The sequence below is a fragment of the Pagrus major genome, chromosome 10 (genome assembly GCF_040436345.1).
Source record: "Pagrus major chromosome 10, Pma_NU_1.0".
In the NCBI taxonomy this organism is placed as follows: domain Eukaryota; kingdom Metazoa; phylum Chordata; class Actinopteri; order Spariformes; family Sparidae; genus Pagrus; species Pagrus major.
The window spans coordinates 19,833,161-19,853,249 of record NC_133224.1 but is presented as its reverse complement, the minus strand read 5'-3'; positions in this window follow the sequence as shown (position 1 = coordinate 19,853,249).

The following is a 20,089-nucleotide window of genomic DNA, read 5'->3' as shown; positions in this document are numbered from 1 at the left end:
GCACCTGTTCTTGTGCTGCTGTCCATCATCTGGTCCACAATCAAGTCAGTTGTTTTGTGTTTTACATTGTACATCTCCCTTCCAGTGGGAAGTGCTACATCACATCACTGTGAGGTCGACATGGTTGCCTCTATTAGTGTGGGCTGGTAGAAATAATAGGTGGGCAACTTTGGCGGTATTGCTTACTTCTAAACTGAAGCTGAAATGGATCTGTGCCATGAAGCGTGTTTGACATAGCCAGGATATGTCTCTGTTACCTGGCCTCAGCGACCCAGACATAGGGTGATGTAGTTTGTAGTCCTAAAACCCAGAAATCGGTTAGCATTTTTGCACATCCAGTTCTTCCTTCTTAAAGTCAGGGGGGTTTTTTGAATTGGTTTTTGCTTAAATGCCTGAAATAAGGTCTGTGGCTACCACAGGCTTAAGACATTTACAGGTTTCGTTCTATTACATAAAATACATCATAAAATGTCCCATAAGTTAATTGTAACGTTTTTATGTGTCTTAAAAAATGTCGGTTGCTAACAAGTGGCTATATGAGACTACAGAGGATGTCACTGACGGACGATAATACTATGGACACATTCCTATTTCAAGCTCCAGGTGCTGGCCACTGCACACGACTCACGGACCGAGTCGGGGAAGGTACAACTTATCAGAGGATAACGAAAGGGAGGGGGATAGGGGGTTTGTTTGTTTATCTTCAGGGCAGATGTTTTTTCTTTTTCTACCTATGTCTATTGTTATTTTTTATGTGAAATCAGTGTTATGGTTTGTGCAGAGTGTTCTGCGCAGTTTTGGTTCTTGATTGGTTTGGCAGTCGGACAGCACCCTGAATGCTTATACAAGAGTAGTATGGCTAACTTTATAAGGTTCATCAGTTATAACATAAATGGATTGCAGAACCCAGTAACACAGAAAAAATGCTTGACTTAACTTAAATCTCAACAATCTTTATACAGGAGACCCATCAGGTTGACTCAGAGTTAATTAAATTTAAGAGAGACTAGCAAAAAGCGTGGGGAGGCGATACTTGTACACAAAAAACTAAACTTTGTAATGATGAAGCAACATAAAGATAATGAAGGCAGAATAATATGTGTGGTAAATGGACATTAAATGGAATTAAGATTAATTAAAGAATTAAAGAAGAGCCATACATTTTCTGTAAGATAAACAAAATGCTGGGGGATATATTGGATGGACATTTAATCATCGCAGGGGATTTTAATCAGGTACAAGATGAGATTCTAGATAAAACTTGGCCCACTAGTAATGTGCCAAAATATAGAAAGGCCATACATTTGCTGATGAAGGATCTGGGCCTGGTTGATATCTGGACTTATAAATCCCAGAGAAAAGAATATACCTTTTATTCACACAATCATAAATCACATTCATGAATAGACTACTTTCTGTTATTAAATGACCTTACAGAAGGGGTGGTGGACTGTACAGTTGGGCCTGTTGTGGTAACAGATCCTGCTGCTGTGCAGTTGGGCATGAAAATTGGGACAGATGTGGTGAAGAAACGCAGGTGGAGGCTAAATGTGTCTTTATTTCAGCATCAAACATTTACCAATTCATTAGGGGAAGATCTCAAATGTTTCTTTGAGGCAAACATAGGTTCACCAGGGAAACTGGGCACTTCAAAGTCCTATGTAATCATAGCTTACTCAAGTAAAAAGAAAAAGGAAACCCAACAAAAAAACTACTTAAAGAAGCAGAAAAGGTATTAGCAGACAATCACTGACTGTCCTCTGAAGCAAGTGTGTGAACTGAAATTCTAATTAAATGACATATGCAGCAAAAAAGTAGAATATGCAATGTTCAGGTTGAAAGGTAACTTTTACGAAAGCGGAGAAAAGGCAGGCAAAATAAAATACCAGCTATAAAAAATAAAAATGGGGAAGTAGTGACCAGTGTTAGGGAAATTAATGATGTATTTCATGATTTTTATACCAGACTTTATAAATCGGAAACTAATCCATCATCAGAAAAACTTGGGCTGTGGGTTGTGAACACATTATTTTTGTACACAGATTATATTTTATTACTGATATCAGACCCTGGTAAATCTAAACCTCTAGTTTTAAACAGGATTGAGTCATTTTCAGAAATTTCTGGGTACAAAATTAATTGTCACATGTCGGAGGCCATTCCTGTCTCTAGAACATGTTTTTCATCAGTTGTTTCTGCTTTCCAATTCCAGTAGATTCCAGAGGGAGTGAAGTACTTGGGGATGAAATTGAGTGCAGATTTAGGGAATATAGTTGAAATTAACATGCAACCTACATGCACCAATCAGGACAGGTGGAAAATGATAAATCTTACCCTGTGGGGCAAAATAAATACCATTAAGATGGCGATAGTCCCTTAATTTAATTACATATCAACAATGTTATCACTTAATATACCCAACAAGATATTTCAATAATATAATCTAATTGGGAATTGAAAACATTGGGCACAATATGATTCTTACTTGGATTGGATACAAATAGAGAAATCTATTACAGCCCCTTTGAAACCCTCTGAAGTCCTTTCACAGGTGAGACAAATAGATGGAGAAATAAACCCCTTATTAAAGCACATCCAGTGGGTATGGTCCCAGGTGCATAAAAGGATGGAAAATCTCAATATAGACAAGTTTATTCTTCTATATGGAATAACACTCAAGTACGGATAGGGAAACATTCATTTAATTGGAATAGTTGGCAGGGGAGCGCTATATGTGTGATTAATGATTTGTATAGAGATGACACATTTAAGACATATCAGGAGCTAGTTGACCAGTATGACTTGGAAGTGAAGGGAGAATTCTGGAAATACCTACAGCTAAGGAGCCTGTTCCAACTTAACAGGGTTTAAAGAACCAAATATGATACAGAAGCTCTTTGACATAATGCACAGTGCTTCATTGTTCTACAAAACCATTATTAATACACAAAGTGATGAGTGCGAAAATGGACTTAAGACACGATATTGGAGAGGGGACATGACAGGATATAATATCCAGTACTGGCTGGGCCATGAGAGATATTAGAAGTAAATTAACACACTACTACATGATAGAAATAGTGGAAATGTAAGGATACAGTGGGCACCTGCTATGTGGGAATGCCCTGTGGTTATTCCCTTTTGGAGATTGGACCTGGTGAAACTGGGTAAATGGGTAGAACAGCCATTGCCACACTCCCCTCAGTTATGTCTTCTTGGGGATAAAACATCTCTGCCACCAGGTGTCATTAAAGCTCAGTTTGGTTTGTTTGTAAGTTCTGCAGTAACTTACCAACAAACCAAACTGAGCTTTAATGACAAGAGTTGTTTTAAGTAACTGGAAAAATACAAAAACCGCAGAATTCACTGAATGAATTAGACTAATGACAGAAGCTGCCTCTCCTGAATACTTATTGGCTCCAATCAATTCTACAAAAGGGACATTTTCTGAAGTCCGGGACAACTTCTTTCTATTTATTAAGGGCTCGTGACAAAGTATATGTGGGTGCATCTGTGAAATGTTTACATTGTCATTATAGACCGTCTTTCTGTTCTTGTTTTTTTTGCTGTTTAAGTCACAGGTCTGTGTGTAGAATATTTAATTAAAAGAAAATCAATAAACATTTGAATGACAAAAAGTGTGCTCATATTAACAGGCATGTACAGTATTTCATATGCTTTGGAAACGAGATTATAACTGCTGACTTCTCTTTGGGTGGATCCCATCTCACCTAAATAGTTTCCACGTTTCCTTCACTTGCATCTTTTCCTCGTGTCGTAGTCCTACCGAGGATCCGTGGAGATACGCGAGGAAACCACGAGAGGAGAATCCGAGGGAATCTGTTTTAAGAGAAATGAAACCACCTTTCCTCTGCAGCGTCACGTGAAGCGACGCCCGTTTCTGATGACGGCTGCAGCTGATCACAGCTGGATCAGCTGTCCGTCGGCTTTAACAGCTGTAGAGACGTCACATGAATTGATGCCAAAATTGCCATTATCTTTACTTTTTTAAAATTATACCACAGAACTCCGCGTGTCGCGTGCGTAATTGCGCACAGCTCTGTTCATGGAGTTTCTTATAGTGCAGGTAATGTAATGGTTTCCTCATTAATGAGATGTATTATTTCAGCCACCAACAGTCCATCTGATACTAATCACAATGTTTAGTTTTATGACCTGGACCGCCCAAACACATATTTTCCGTGGTGTCCATGGATATACCTGTGATCCGCGATGTTTTAAGGATGTTTGTACATGTTTTCTTTCCTGTTTGTTTGTGTGTTTTGTCCCTTCACTATATAATTTGCTCTTTAAATACAAAATATTATTCTTGGATCAAGAAAGGATAGATGGAAACACAACAAGGGGGAGTCTGTCCATTTCATTCATTATATTTGTCTTGTTCAAATCAGTGGAGTTAACGAGCTTCTGCAGTTCAGATGCTGATTACAAGCTGCTGTCACAGACCTTACTGGTCTTAATGTCATTCAAGCCAAGAGAGTCTGGCTGCAGACCTCCAGTGTGGGGTCGCTTCCGGTGCAGCCTCCAGTCTCAGGCCGGGAAGTGCATGCAGGCAACTTCAAAATAAAAACATCAACATTACTGCATTAACATTAATTCTGTCAATAGGGCATACACTTCGTCCATGTAGCTTAGCGACGTCAGTTCATAGAAAAACATTCAGCTTGTTGATTGGACAGTTGGAGCCTAAAGCCTCTCTTCCTGACTTTATCAGGCGCCGATTGTAAAGTTGCGCATGCTAAAATAAACAGCAACTTTTCCACACATTTAGCACCAAACCCCATTAAAAAAACGTATGTGAATTTTTTAATATTGCTTTTGACATATAACATTTATATTTATATTTAACATTTATATTTAGATTTAACATTTAGATTTAGATTTAACATTTAGATTTAGATTTAACATTTAGATTTAAATTTAACATTTAGATTTAATATTTAACATTTAGATTTAAATTTAACATTTAGATTTAATATTTAACATTTAGATTTAAATTTAACATTTAGATTTAGATTTAACATTTAGATTTAAATTTAACATTTAGATTTAATATTTAACATTTAGATTTAAATTTAACATTTAGATTTAGATTTAACATTTAGATTTAAATTTAACATTTAGATTTAATATTTAACATTTAGATTTAAATTTAACATTTAGATTTAACATTGACATTATATTTTTACAAGAGAAGTAAATATCACAAAGTTCACAAATATTGCTGTAAATCTGGTCAAAAGTAACATTTTAAAATTAACATGTTTTTTAAATGTGTTTTTTTGCTAAATGTGTGGAAAAGTTGCTGTTTATTTTAGCATGCGCAACTTTACAATCGGCAGCCCATACACACATAATTGACCTTTGAAGAGTGTAACAGTAGTTTAGTACAAACATCTGAATTTAATATGGAAAATGTATTTCATGACACAAGAAGCTTATGTGTCTGCTTGTACTGTAAAGCTGAAGATCTTTTGAAGAGATGAGGCTGTATATTTTAACTATGCAAGCAATCTCAGCGCACATGTGGAGGGCAGGAGTAGTTACTTAAAACCATATCAACATATAAACATAATTAGCCTCTGCTTTTTATATTTTATGTACAATATTTATCATGTTAAATACATTATTTTATTGTGTGCTATTTTTGTATATGGTTTCACCTAACTCTTATACATAATACACTTGAAGGTCTTTAGGAGACATATAGGCCAATCACATTTTTTACTATGCTTAAATATATAACAATGTCAGCATACGTGAAGGGCAAGAATAGTTAAAACTAACTTACCTGTTTTCTTCATGTTGTAATCAACGTAAATTATTTGGTGCTTGATTAAAAAACCACACATTAACTGACAAAATGATCAAACAATCAGTTGCCCTTTATTCAGCACAGCAACAACAGTAGTGCCCTACAAGGCCATCAATCATCAATTTGACATTGGCAGTATGTCAAGTAGCCTTGTTTATCACTCATCTCCTCACAAAATGTCCACATGTCTTCAGTTTTGGAGAGCAGAAATTTGAACGCCTCCAAGATGCCTTCCCTTTCCTGGTCATCCATGTCCGCACTCCTCCTCAACCCAAAGTCTGGCATATTGCTGTGCAGCCTCGCCCAGTGGACATCAACAACATCTTAAGACCTATGCCTGTGCTAAACTCTTAACTAAAAAAGTTGAACAAAGCTGAACACACACTTATATATAAACAGTTAGCTTACGTTATCCGCAGAAAAAAAGCCAATGCTACCATAAAACTTTAGGAGCTAACGCTAGACACCGTTGACGTAACTAACTTTAAAACAACAAACAGCCCATCCACATTTGTAACATTCAGTAATTTGCGTGCTTTAGATTTACACATACTGATAATGATGTATGCCTATTAAAACGGCAAGCATATGCAAGACCCGTGCATTCAGAACTTTTTTGGATAAATAAAATCAGTCACTTACTGATGTCACGACGGTAATAAAAAGCCGAAAATACCCGAGCTAAAAAAGTTATTTTTTCCGGTCCTGAGACTGGAGCTGGCCGGACACTAGAGCTGGCCGGACACTGGAGGCTGCACCGGAAGCGACCCCACACTAAAGGTCCAGCCCCGCGGAGCAGAAGAATGTCAGAGAGGAAGAGGAGCCGTGTGGCTGTGTTTTCAGGCCGAAAATGAAACAACGGCAGGCTGTATAATTTGTAAACAGGCTGTAAGATACAGTGGTAACACAACAAATTTATACAGGCAAATGAAAAATCACGCGAAAGAAAACAAAAAAGAAAATAATTTGTTTTAAATGTGTTATAACATTTGTTGTGGAGTGATAATTGTGTACACTTTGTTTATTTAAGAAAAAAATCCAGAAAAGAAGTACAATGAACGGAGCAATATTATTTAATTATTGTGTTGTAGTTTCTGAACACTATAAAATAATTTGTTTTAATTTGTTCTCGAGTGATAATTTTGTGCACTTTGTTTATTCAAGAAACAAATCCAGACATGACAATGTATGGGGAAAAATTGTTTTGTTACTGTTCTATTGTTTCTGAACAAAAACTTTTGTTATGATAATGAAGTATTTTCTATTTACCTATAAACTTTACCCAAATTCTGTCCTGGGTTTTAACTAATTAATAATCCAAAGGAAAAATCACAAAAACACTTAAAAGTCATGAAAATTCATTCAGATTTAGCAATTTGATGATGCATCCACCTTTATTATTTAAAAAGTATTGGTATCAGCATCGGCGATACTGGCCCTGTATTTACTTGGTATCGGATCGATACCAAATCATGCAGTCTGGCACACCACTACTGTGTTGTATAATGACGATGAAATGACCTTTTACCCATCAGCTAATTTTCTATGACTTAATGTCCTGTGTACAGCACTTTATTAGTGTATTGTCTTTAATTTCTCTAAATTCTCAGCTTTGGTACATCAGTCTTGGTATATATAACAGTACCAACACTCCTTGGAATCCTGCCAGGTCAGGCAAAGGGGACAAAATGCACAAAACTATTGGGATGAGGAAGGCATGACTGAAAATCTTCCCCCTATCTCAATATTTTCACACAATACATCTATGAGAAACATCTCCTATTAAAGAGCTGGTAAATAGACCTTCATATTGTTTCAAAAAATTGCAAACCACTAAAACATGCGCTCCCCATGGGCTGTTTCATGACCCTCCTTTTAGCAAAGGGGTGGTAGCATGGCCAGTTTAGCTTTATTGGAAATCACATGATGGATTTCTTGGAAAACAAAACAGAAAGTAACTTTGCAGAATAAAAGGAGACGCCTGCAACAGGCTCTTGTATTGCAGGGCAGAGCTTTATCGTCAGGACAAATACCTTTAATGTATACTGCGTAGAAGAAGAAGAAGAAGAAGAAGAAGAAGAAGAAGAAGAAGAAGAAGAAGAAGAAGAAGAAGAAGAAGACGAAGAAGAAGAAGAAGAAACTCCAGGATTCTTACAATGGACGAATCTCTCCTACAAAGGTAGGTTATAATTTATTACATCTGTAATGTACTTTTCAAATGTAGGCTTTCCATACACTAAAACAGAAATATGACTCAGCACATTTTATATGCCCTTGAATCTCCCATAGTGGGTTGATTACAGTAATTCTTTTTGTTTTGGTCAAAATTGTAGTCTGGCAGGCTGCAGAGTGCAGTTAACTGTGTGATTTTTGTGTAAAGGGTTGTTTCTTGTTACTTTCAGGGAGAGCAAGTTTGAATAATCTGGACCACGTGTGAGGTGCCTGAGTGTCCCCACAATGGAGAGCTCTGAAGAGGAGGTAAACAGTTATAAAATATAATATAATAATATAATAAAATATATTATTATAATTTTCAGCTATTGTGAATGGGTTATGATGCCTATATTGTCTATATTACACTGCCATTATTTCTCATTTAATAAGGACTTCCATGGTGCACCTGATTCCTTCTCTGAGCCATGCTGTGAGGAAGGAACAGACGCTTCACCAACACCACAGTCTGACTGTAAGTGTGTCAATAACTGATCCAATTTAATGACTAAGTACATGCTGTAGTGTGGAGATATACTGAGATTCATTTCTCTTCTCTTTTGACAGATGTCCCTCCACCAGAAATAACAGTTCTCAGTGTTGGTCAGGAGACTGTTTCCTTTGGTATACCACTCACCGATGACTCTGTTAAGTATACAGTGGAATTAGATTACTCCTGCGACACACAGAGAGACAGTTTGATCAGAGACGACTCCAGCACTGTGGAGGTTGAGGGACTGATTCCTGGGACTGAGTATACTTTCAGCATCACAAGGATTGCAGACAATGGAAATCGAAGCAAAGCAACCTCGCTGTCTGTCTTCACAGGTAAATCTGAAAAACAAATGAATACAAGAAAAATCAAACAGAGCTAAAACTACAAAGTGTTGTCTGAATGGTCTTTGTACTCAACATATGCAAATGTACTTCTTACTAAGAGGTTAGCTCTGAATTTATGTTATGAAGGTTAATTTCAGAATAAAGAGGTGGTAAAATGTTCTTCAAAGTGCATGAAGTGATCATATGTGTCATTGTCTTTTACCACACCTCTTGTGCTTGGCAGTCAAACTGCACCTCAAAGTGCAGGCAAACACTGACAGAACATGAATTATCAGTTATAGCGAAACTATTACATTATTCCCACAGAGCCCAGCCCTCCTGTGCAGATTGCAGTCTATCAGGTCAGCAGTGAGTCACTCTCTCTGCGATGGGAGCCCCCTGCTGGTGATGTGGAGAGTTACATTGTAACGTGTTACCATGAGGGAGAAATTGTGCAAGAGATGACAACTGACACAAACAACCTGACTCTCAGCAACCTGAGTCCAGGGGTGTGTTACTCTCTGCAGGTTTCTGCACAACTTAGGAATGGAAGAAGAAGCAAGCCAGCTGTAACATCTGCTCACACAAGTAAGTTAAAGGAAATCACAAGTGCATTAAAAATGAAGAATTATTTTTCAAAATAAATTCAGGAAAAAGACTCGCGCACACTGTCCACTTCACTTTCAATTCAGTTTATTAATAGACCTTCATCGGGTTAAGAGATTATCTTTTTTTCTAGGCAGTTTCTACAATACATTTTCTTTGAAGCTCTAACCTACTTTTGTATTATATTTATACTGTTATATTATTTGTATTGTGTACATACGTGCATTGATTGATATATGAACTTTACCTGTTAGGATGTTTTTAAAAAAAAAAAAAAACTTTTGTCATTCAGTAGCGTAGATTTGTTAGTCCAGGTGTGTTTGATGGCATATTGAGGCACGTCTTTCTGCGGTGAGGCCTGATTGGGCCACGCGAATCCACAACCCTACTTAAGACAGCCTCCCCCATTGTCTTGTAAGACAACCTGATGAAGGTCTAAGAACCGAAACGTTGTTATTAGACTTAATTGCAAGTGAAGTGGACAGTGTGCGCAAGTCTTTTTCCTGATTTTGTCGGCCCTCGGTCTTCTCCTAAGCACCTGTTGACCTTAAGGTGTGCAAAAGCTGCACTTTAAAAATAAATCCAGTTGGCTTTCTTCGTAAACCACTGGGTGTAGAGGTCCTCCATGGATGGTGGCTGGTGAGGTGCTGTGCAGATTTCACCAACCTCTGTAGAGCCTTACTGTTGAAAGTGGTGCAACTGCAAAACCAGGTGATGAAGCAGCCAGTCAGGATAATGTTAGTGGTGCCCCTATAGAAGTTGGACAGTATGTTGGATTCCATTTTGAACCTCCTCAGTCTGCAGAGGGAGAAGAGCCATTGTCTTGCTGTCTTTGTGTTAGTGTTGATGTGTTTGGTCCAGGTCAGATCCTCACTAATGTGAAACCAAAGGAACCTGAAGCTGCTGACTCTCTTTACCATCTCCCATTGAAGGTGACGAGAGCATGTACAACTCCCCGTCATTTTCTGTAGTCCACAATCAACCTCTCTGTTTAGCTGATGTTAAGATGGAGGTTATCAAGGGGAATCAAGAGTTCAGGGCTCAGAGTGATTCATGATGGTGGATTTAGTGATAATGGACAGTAGCTGCTCAGGCAGAGGGATCTAGTCTTTTTAGGGACAGGGACACTGGTGTTTTTTTTTTAAAGGTGTGGACTACAAACAGGAGCAGTCACAGGTTGGAAATGACTGTGAAGCCATCCACTATCACACAAATTAGGGTTTGTGCAAGAAAAATGTTTAACTCACTTTGGAATGGATGATGGCATGACTTGTAATCTTATTTATGACACAATTACTTCCATGTAGTGATGGCAAAAAAGTTAACAAGCAATTTTTTTCTACTGATATTTTTGGGAGTTCAAAATGTACCAGGTCTACACTGGTACATACTGCTTCCAGGAAACAGCCACAGGTTGGCAAGCTGAGTCTGACATTAACAAAGGTTCTCGTCCTCTCTTGCATTCTCATTACCAAAGAAACTGCCAGAGATGTAAACAGAAGATTTCCAATTCATATCCGTGATTTGTTCTACCCCTACTTAACTGTATCACAATATCAGTTATAATACTGTGTGACAAGTTCAAGTTCCAAGTTCAGCAAATGGCTGATCCAAGTTAATGCTTATTAAGACATGCTATAATGTGGAGATATATTGAGATGCACTTCTCTTTTGACAGATGTCCCTCCACCAGAAATAACAGTTCTCAGTGTTGGTCAGGAGACTGTTTCCTTTGGTATACCACTCACTGATGACTCTGTTAAGTATACACTGGAATTAGACTACTCCTGCGACACACAGAGAGACAGTTTGATCAGAGACGTCTCCAGCACCGTGGAGGTTGAGGGACTGATTCCTGGGACTGAGTATACTTTCAGCATCACAAGGATTGCAGACAATGGAAATCGTAGCACAGGAACCTCGCTGTCTGTCTTCACAGGTAAATCTGAAAAACAAATGAATACAAGAAAAATCAAACAGAGCTAAAACTACAAAGTGTTGTCTGAATGGTCTTTGTACTCAACATATGCACATGTACTTCTTACTAAGAGGTTAGCTCTGAATTTATGTTATGAAGGTTAATTTCAGAATAAAGAGGTGGTAAAATGTTCTTCAAAGTGCATGAAGTGATCATATGTGTCATTGTCTTTTACCACACCTCTTGTGCTTGGCAGTCAAACTGCACCTCAAAGTGCAGGCAAACTCTGACAGAACATGAATTATCAGTTATAGTGAAACTATGGCATTATTCCCACAGAGCCCAGCCGTCCTGTGCAGATTGCAGTCTATCAGCTCAGCAGTGAGTCACTCTCTCTGCGATGGGATCCCCCTGCTGGTGATGTGGAGAGTTACATTGTAACGTGTTGCCATGAGGGAGAAATTGTGCAAGAGATGACAACTGACACAAACAACCTGACTCTCAGCAACCTGAGTCCAGGGGTGTGTTACTCTCTGCAGGTTTCTGCACAACTTAGGAATGGAAGAAGAAGCAAGCCAGCTGTAACATCTGCTCACACAAGTAAGTTAAAGGAAATCACAAGTGCATTAAAAATGAAGAATTATTTTTCAAAATAAATTCAGGAAAAAGACTCGCGCACACTGTCCACTTCACTTTCAATTTAGTTTATTAATAGACCTTCATCGGGTTAAGAGATTATCTTTTTTTCTAGGCAGTTTCTACAGTACATTTTCTTTGAAGCTGTAACCTACTTTTGTATTATATTTATACTGTTATATTATTTGTATTGTGTACATACGTGCATTGATTGATATATGAACTTTACCTGTTAGGATGTTTTTTTTTAAAAAAAAAACTTTTGTCATTCAGTGGCGTAGATTTGTTAGTCCAGGTGTGTTTGATGGCATATTGAGGCACGTCTTTCTGCGGTGAGGCCTGATTGGGCCACGCGAATCCACAACCCTACTTAAGACAGCCTCCCCCATTGTCTTGTAAGACAACCTGATGAAGGTCTAAGAACCGAAACGTTGTTATTAGACTTAATTGCAAGTGAAGTGGACAGTGTGCGCAAGTCTTTTTCCTGATTTTGTCGGCCCTCGGTCTTCTCCTACGCACCTGTTGACCTTAAGGTGTGCAAAAGCTGCACTTTAAAAATAAATCCAGTTGGCTTTCTTCGTAAACCACTGGGTGTAGAGGTCCTCCATGGATGGTGGCTGGTGAGGTGCTGTGCAGATTTCACCAACCTCTGTAGAGCCTTACTGTTGAAAGTGGTGCAACTGCAAAACCAGGTGATGAAGCAGCCAGTCAGGATAATGTTAGTGGTGCCCCTATAGAAGTTGGACAGTATGATGGATTCCATTTTGAACCTCCTCAGTCTGCGGAGGGAGAAGAGCCATTGTCTTGCTGTCTTTGTGTTAGTGTTGATGTGATTGGTCCAGGTCAGATCCTCACTAATGTGAAACCAAAGGAACCTGAAGCTGCTGACTCTCTTTACCATCTCCCATCGAAGGTGACGGGAGCATGTACAACTCCCCGTCATTTTCTGTAGTCCACAATCAACCTCTCTGTTTTGCTGATGTTAAGATGGAGGTTATCAGGGGCATCAAGAGTTCAGGGCTCAGAGTGATTCATGATGGTGGATTTAGTGATAATGGACAGTAGCTGCTCAGGCAGAGGGATCTAGTCTTTTTAGGGACAGGGACACTGGTGTTTTTTTTTTAAAGGTGTGGACTACAAACAGGAGCAGTCACAGGTTGGAAATGACTGAAGCCATCCACTATCACACAAATTAGGGTTTGTGCAAGAAAAATGTTTAACTCACTTTGGAATGGATGATGGCATGACTTGTAATCTTATTTATGACACAATTACTTCCATGTAGTGATGGCAAAAAAGTTAACAAGCAATTTTTTTCTACTGATATTTTTGGGAGTTCAAAATGTACCAGGTCTACACTGGTACATACTGCTTCCAGGAAACAGCCACAGCTTGGCAAGCTGAGTCTGACATTAACAAAGGTTCTCGTCCTCTCCTGCATTCTCATTACCAAAGAAACTGCCAGAGATGTAAACAGAAGATTTCCAATTCATATCCGTGATTTGTTCTACCCCTACTTAACTGTATAACAATATCAGTTATAATACTGTGTGACAAGTTCAAGTTCCAAGTTCAGCAAATGGCTGATCCAAGTTAATGCTTATTAAGACATGCTATAATGTGGAGATATATTGAGATGCACTTCTCTTTTGACAGATGTCCCTCCACCAGAAATAACAGTTCTCAGTGTTGGTCAGGAGACTGTTTCCTTTGGTATACCACTCACTGATGACTCTGTTAAGTATACAGTGGAATTAGACTACTCCTGCGACACACAGAGAGACAGTTTGATCAGAGACGACTCCAGCACTGTGGAGGTTGAGGGACTGATTCCTGGGACTGAGTATACTTTCAGCATCACAAGGATTGCAGACAATGGAAATCGTAGCACAGCAACCTCGCTGTCTGTCTTCACAGGTAAATCTGAAAAACAAATGAATACAAGAAAAATCAAACAGAGCTAAAACTACAAAGTGTTGTCTGAATGGTCTTTGTACTCAACATATGCACATGTACTTCTTACTAAGAGGTTAGCTCTGAATTTATGTTATGAAGGTTAATTTCAGAATAAAGAGGTGGTAAAATGTTCTTCAAAGTGCATGAAGTGATTATATGTGTCATTGTCTTTTACCACACCTCTTTTGCTTGGCAGTCAAACTGCACCTCAAAGTGCAGGCAAACTCTGACAGAACATGAATTTTCAGTTATAAGTGAAACTATGACATTATTCCCACAGAGCCCAGCCCTCCTGTGCAGATTGCAGTCTATCAGGTCAGCAGTGAGTCACTCTCTCTGCGATGGGAGCCCCCTGCTGGTGATGTGGAGAGTTACATTGTAACGTGTTGCCATGAGGGAGAAATTGTGCAAGAGATGACAACTGACACAAACGACCTGACTCTCAGCAACCTGAGTCCAGGGGTGTGTTACTCTCTGCAGGTTTCTGCACAACTTAGGAATGGAAGAAGAAGCAAGCCAACTGTAACATCTGCCAACACAAGTAAGTTAAAGGAAATCACAAGTGCATTCAAAATGAAGAATTATTTTTTTTAAATAAATTCAGGAAAAAGACTCCCGCACACTGTCCACTTCACTTTCAATTAAGTTTATTAACAACATTTTGGTACTTAGACCTTCATCAGGTTATCTTACAAGAGATTATCTTTTTTTCTAGGCAGTTCCTACAGTACATTTTCTTTGAAGCTGTAACCTACTTTTGTATTATATTTATACTGTTATATTATTTGTATTGTGTACATACGTGCATTGATTGATATATGAACTTTACCTGTTAGGATGTTTTTAAAAAAAAAACTTTTGTCATTCAGTGGCGTAGATTTGTTAGTCCAGGTGTGTTTGATGGCATATTGAGGCACGTCTTTCTGCGGTGTAGCCTGAATGGGCCACGCGAGTCCACAACCCTACTTAAGACAGCCTCCCCCGTTGTCTTGTAAGACAACCTGATGAAGGTCTAAGAACCGAAACGTTGTTAATAAACTCAATTGCAAGTGAAGTGGACAGTGTGCGCAAGTCTTTTTCCTGATTTTGTCGGCCCTCGGTCTTCTCCTATGCACCTGTTGACCTTAAGGTGTGCAAAAGCTGCACTTTAAAAATAAATCCAGTTGGCTTTCTTCGTAAACCACTGGGTGTAGAGGTCCTCCATGGATGGTGGCTGGTGAGGTGCTGTGCAGATTTCACCAACCTCTGTAGAGCCTTACTGTTGAAAGTGGTGCAACTGCAAAACCAGGTGATGAAGCAGCCAGTCAGGATAATGTTAGTGGTGCCCCTATAGAAGTTGGACAGTATGTTGGATTCCATTTTGAACCTCCTCAGTCTGCGGAGGAAGAAGAGCCATTGTCTTGCTGTCTTTGTGTTAGTGTTGATGTGATTGGTCCAGGTCAGATCCTCACTATTGTGAAACCAAAGGAACCTGAAGCTGCTGACTCTCTCTACCGTCTCCCATTGAAGGTGACGGGAGCATGTACAACTCCCCGTCATTTTCTGTAGTCCACAATCAACCTCTCTGTTTTGCTGATGTTAAGATGGAGGTTATCAAGGGGAATCAAGAGTTCAGGGCTCAAAGTGATTCATGATGGTGGATTTAGTGATAATGGACAGTAGCTGCTCAGGCAGAGGGATCTAGTCTTTTTAGGGACAGGGACACTGGTGTTTTTTTTAAAGGTGTGGACTACAAACAGGAGCAGTCACAGGTTGGAAATGACTGTGAAGCCATCCACTATCACACAAATTAGGGTTTGTGCAAGAAAAATGTTTAACTCATTTTGGAATGGATGATGGCATGACTTGGTTGTATTAAAACCATCTATTTTAGTACTTCTTGATTTAAGTGCAGCCTTTGATACAGTAGACCATTCAATTCTTTTAGACAGACTGCACAACCAGGTTGGAATCTCTGGTACTGTTTTTAACTGGTTTAAATCTTATCTCACTGACAGAACATTTTTTGTGAGTATGGAGGGATACTCATCAAAGAGCCACAAAATTACCTGTGGTGTCCCCCAAGGCTCAATTTTAGGTCCAACACTTTTTAACCTATACATGCTGCCACTTGGGAATGTCATCAGGAAGCACGGCATAAACTTCCACAGTTATGCTGATGACACACAGCTGTATATCGCCGTGTCTCCTGATGACCCAGGGCCAATTGATGCCCTTTTTAACTGTATTTTAGATATCAAGTCATGGATGGCAAATCATTTTCTTCAGCTCAACCAGGACAAAACCGAGGTCTTATTTATTGGTTCTGAAGCTCAAAGACAGATGATTAATACAAAATTGAACGCCCTGGCATTACAACCAACTAACCAAGTAAAAAACCTTGGAGTTATTTTTGATTCAGACCTCAGTTTTAACCCACACATCAGAAACATAACTAAGACAGCTTTTTATCATCTAAAAAACATTGCCAGAGTGAGACCATTCCTTTCCAAAGCCAGTACAGAGACATTAATGCATGTTTTTATCACCAGCCGCATTGATTATTGCAACGCTCTACTTTCTGGTCTCCCAAAAAAGAACTTGGCTCAATTACAACTACTCCAAAACTCTGCAGCACGGGTGTTGACTAAGACCAGAAAGAGAGCACACATCACACCCATTTTAAAGTCTCTGCACTGGCTACCTGTCTGCTTCAGGATTGATTTTAAGATCCTTTTATTAGTTTTTAAAGCTCTTAATGGCCTTGGCCCAACTTATTTATCAGATTTGCTTTTATCGTATGAACCCTCCAGAACCCTCAGGTCCTCTGGTAACAACCTTTTAACCATTCCAAAAGTGAGAACAAAAACTCACGGGGTGGCCGCCTTTCAATACCGTGGTCCACGTTTGTGGAAGAGCCTCCCAGAGGACCTGAGGGCACTGGAGAATGTTGATACTTTTAAGAGCAACCTTGAGACCTTCCTTTTTAGGCTGGCTTTTAGCTGAATTTTATTTATGTATTTATTGGTTTTTTATCCTGTTTAAACCTTGTTTTATTTGATTTATCTATTCACGTTTTATTCATTTATTTATTTTAAAAATCTTGTTTTATCTTGTTTTACTTTATTTATGATTATTTTTTATTTCTTTGCTTATAAACAGTTATAGACTTTTAAACCTCTTTTAGTATTTTATCATTCTTAGTTAGTTTTAGAGTTTTATTATTTTATCTTTATTTTATTTATTTTACTGCCTCTAGTGTCTCCTCAGTGAAATACATCGATGATAGCGTTTCCTCGGTTCCACAATACCTGTTGTTAGTGCCCTGTTTCATTTATCATTATTTAGTTATTTATTATTACTCACTTTTTATTTTGTCCTGTTGGGTTTTAAGTAGCTTGGTGTGGCTGTGTATGTGTGTGTGTGTGTGTGTGCGCGTGTGTGTGTGTGTGGGGGGGGGCTACATTACCATGTATGAAAAGCGCTCTACAAATACAGTTTGATTGATTGATTGATTGTACATCTTATTTATGACACAATTACTTCCATGTAGTGATGGCAAAAAAGTTAACAAGCAATTTTTTTTTCTACTGATATTTTTGGGAGTTCAAAATGTACCAGGTCTACACTGGTACATACTGCTTCCAGGAAACAGCCACAGAGCTGAGTCTGACATGAACAAAGGTTCTTGTCCTCTCCTGCATTCTCATTACCAAAGAAACTGCCAGAGATGTAAACAGAAGATTTCCAATTCATATCCGTGATTTGTTCTACCCCTACTTAACTGTATAACAATATCAGTTATAATACTGTGTGACAAGTTCAAGTTCCAAGTTCAGCAAATGACTGATCCAATTTAATGCTTATTAAGACATGCTATAATCTGGAGATATATTGAGATGCACTTCTCTTTTGACAGATGTCCCTCCACCAGAAATAACAGTTCTCAGTGTTGGTCAGGAGACTGTTTCCTTTGGTATATCACTCACCGATGACTCTGTTAAGTATACACTGGAATTAGACTACTCCTGCGACACACAGAGAGGCAGTTTGATCAGAGACGACTCCAGCACTGTGGAGGTTGAGGGACTGATTCCTGGGACTGAGTATACTTTCAGCATCACAAGGATTGCAGACAATGGAAATCGTAGCACAGGAACCTCGCTGTCTGTCTTCACAGGTAAATCTGAAAAACAAATGAATACAAGAAAAATCAAACAGAGCTAAAACTACAAAGTGTTGTCTGAATGGTCTTTGTACTCAACATATGCACATGTACTTCTTACTAAGAGGTAAGCTCTGAATTTATGTTATGAAGGTTAATTTCAGAATAAAGAGGTGGTAAAATGTTCTTCAAAGTGCATGAAGTGATTATATGTGTCATTGTCTTTTACCACACCTCTTGTGCTTGGCAGTCAAACTGCACCTCAAAGTGCAGGCAAACACTGACAGAACATGAATTATCAGTTATAGTGAAACTATTACATTATTCCCACAGAGCCCAGCCCTCCTGTGCAGATTGCAGTCTATCAGGTCAGCAGTGAGTCACTCTCTCTGCGATGGGATCCCCCTGCTGGTGATGTGGAGAGTTACATTGTAACGTGTTGCCATGAGGGAGAAATTTTGCAAGAGATGACAACTGACACAAACGACCTGACTCTCAGCAACCTGAGTCCAGGGGTGTGTTACTCTCTGCAGGTTTCTGCACAACTTAGGAATGGAAGAAGAAGCAAGCCAGCTGTAACATCTGCCAACACAAGTAAGTTAAAGGAAATCACAAGTGCATTCAAAATGAAGAATTATTTTTCAAAATAAATTTAGACACGTAGGGGCAACAAGAGGATTGTATTAGATTAAATCAAATACAATCTTATAGAAATAAAACTCTAAAAGTGAAATTAAAGTAATATTCAGACCCCTGCACTCCAGTAGTGCACCAACACAAAGACCTTCTCAGGGCAATGTGGGTTTGTAGGGACATTGATTGATGGTCACTAAAGTATGGGTGACTGCCATCATGTAAAACCATGAACATCCAAAAATCCTAAAAATTAAGTTCTTATTTCATTTTCCTTGACAGCCAAAGATGGTAAGTAATACCTCAATGATATGTAGCAGCAATGTCATGAGCAGGTCTGTAGTGGTACTGAAAAGTAAAGGCTGAGCAAACCCTTACATTAGCTATTTCATTAAAGAGAGCCTTCATTGATAGATGGATCTGTCAGTCTGTTTCATAACTGATGTCAAACTAAGCACAATCATTATGGCCTTTATTGTGGATCAATGTTTAAGATAGATCAGGGTGGATCGGATCAGTCTCTTTCGATTGAGGTGCTTACATGAGTTATTTATATTCTTGAGCATTTATTCTGATTATTAGTGGATATTAGTGTCCATGTAAATGCAGCTAGTAAGCTCAAACCATTTTACATTAATTAGCTGAGCTCTGTGATTAAATACTTTGTTAGGTTGTGAGGACAGCCCAGTCACAGGTTCCTTTGTTTAAGACTTTTGTTAGAGCCCAGACCGGCCCTGTTAGGAGTCACACCCCTATCTCAGCCGCTCATCCTCATCATTAGAATAGTGCAGTGTAATCTGAGTTAATTCTATTTCTTATCTCTTATTATAATGTTTATTTTTTACATATAGATATATTGAGATGCACTTCTCTTTTGACAGATGTCCCTCCACCAGAAATAACAATTCTCAGTGTTGGTCAGGAGACTGTTTCCTTTGGTATACCACTCACTGATGACTCTGTTAAGTATACACTGGAATTAGACTACTCCTGCGACACACAGAGAGACAGTTTGATCAGAGACGTCTCCAGCACTGTGGAGGTTGAGGGACTGATTCCTGGGACTGAGTATACTTTCAGCATCACAAGGATTGGAGACAATGGAAATCGAAGCAAAGCAACCTCGCTGTCTGTCTTCACAGGTAAATCTGAAAAACAAATGAATACAAGAAAAATCAAACAGAGCTAAAACTACAAAGTGTTGTCTGAATGGTCTTTGTACTCAACATATGCACATGTACTTCTTACTAAGAGGTTAGCTCTGAATTTATGTTATGAAGGTTAATTTCAGAATAAAGAGGTGGTAAAATGTTCTTCAAAGTGCATGAAG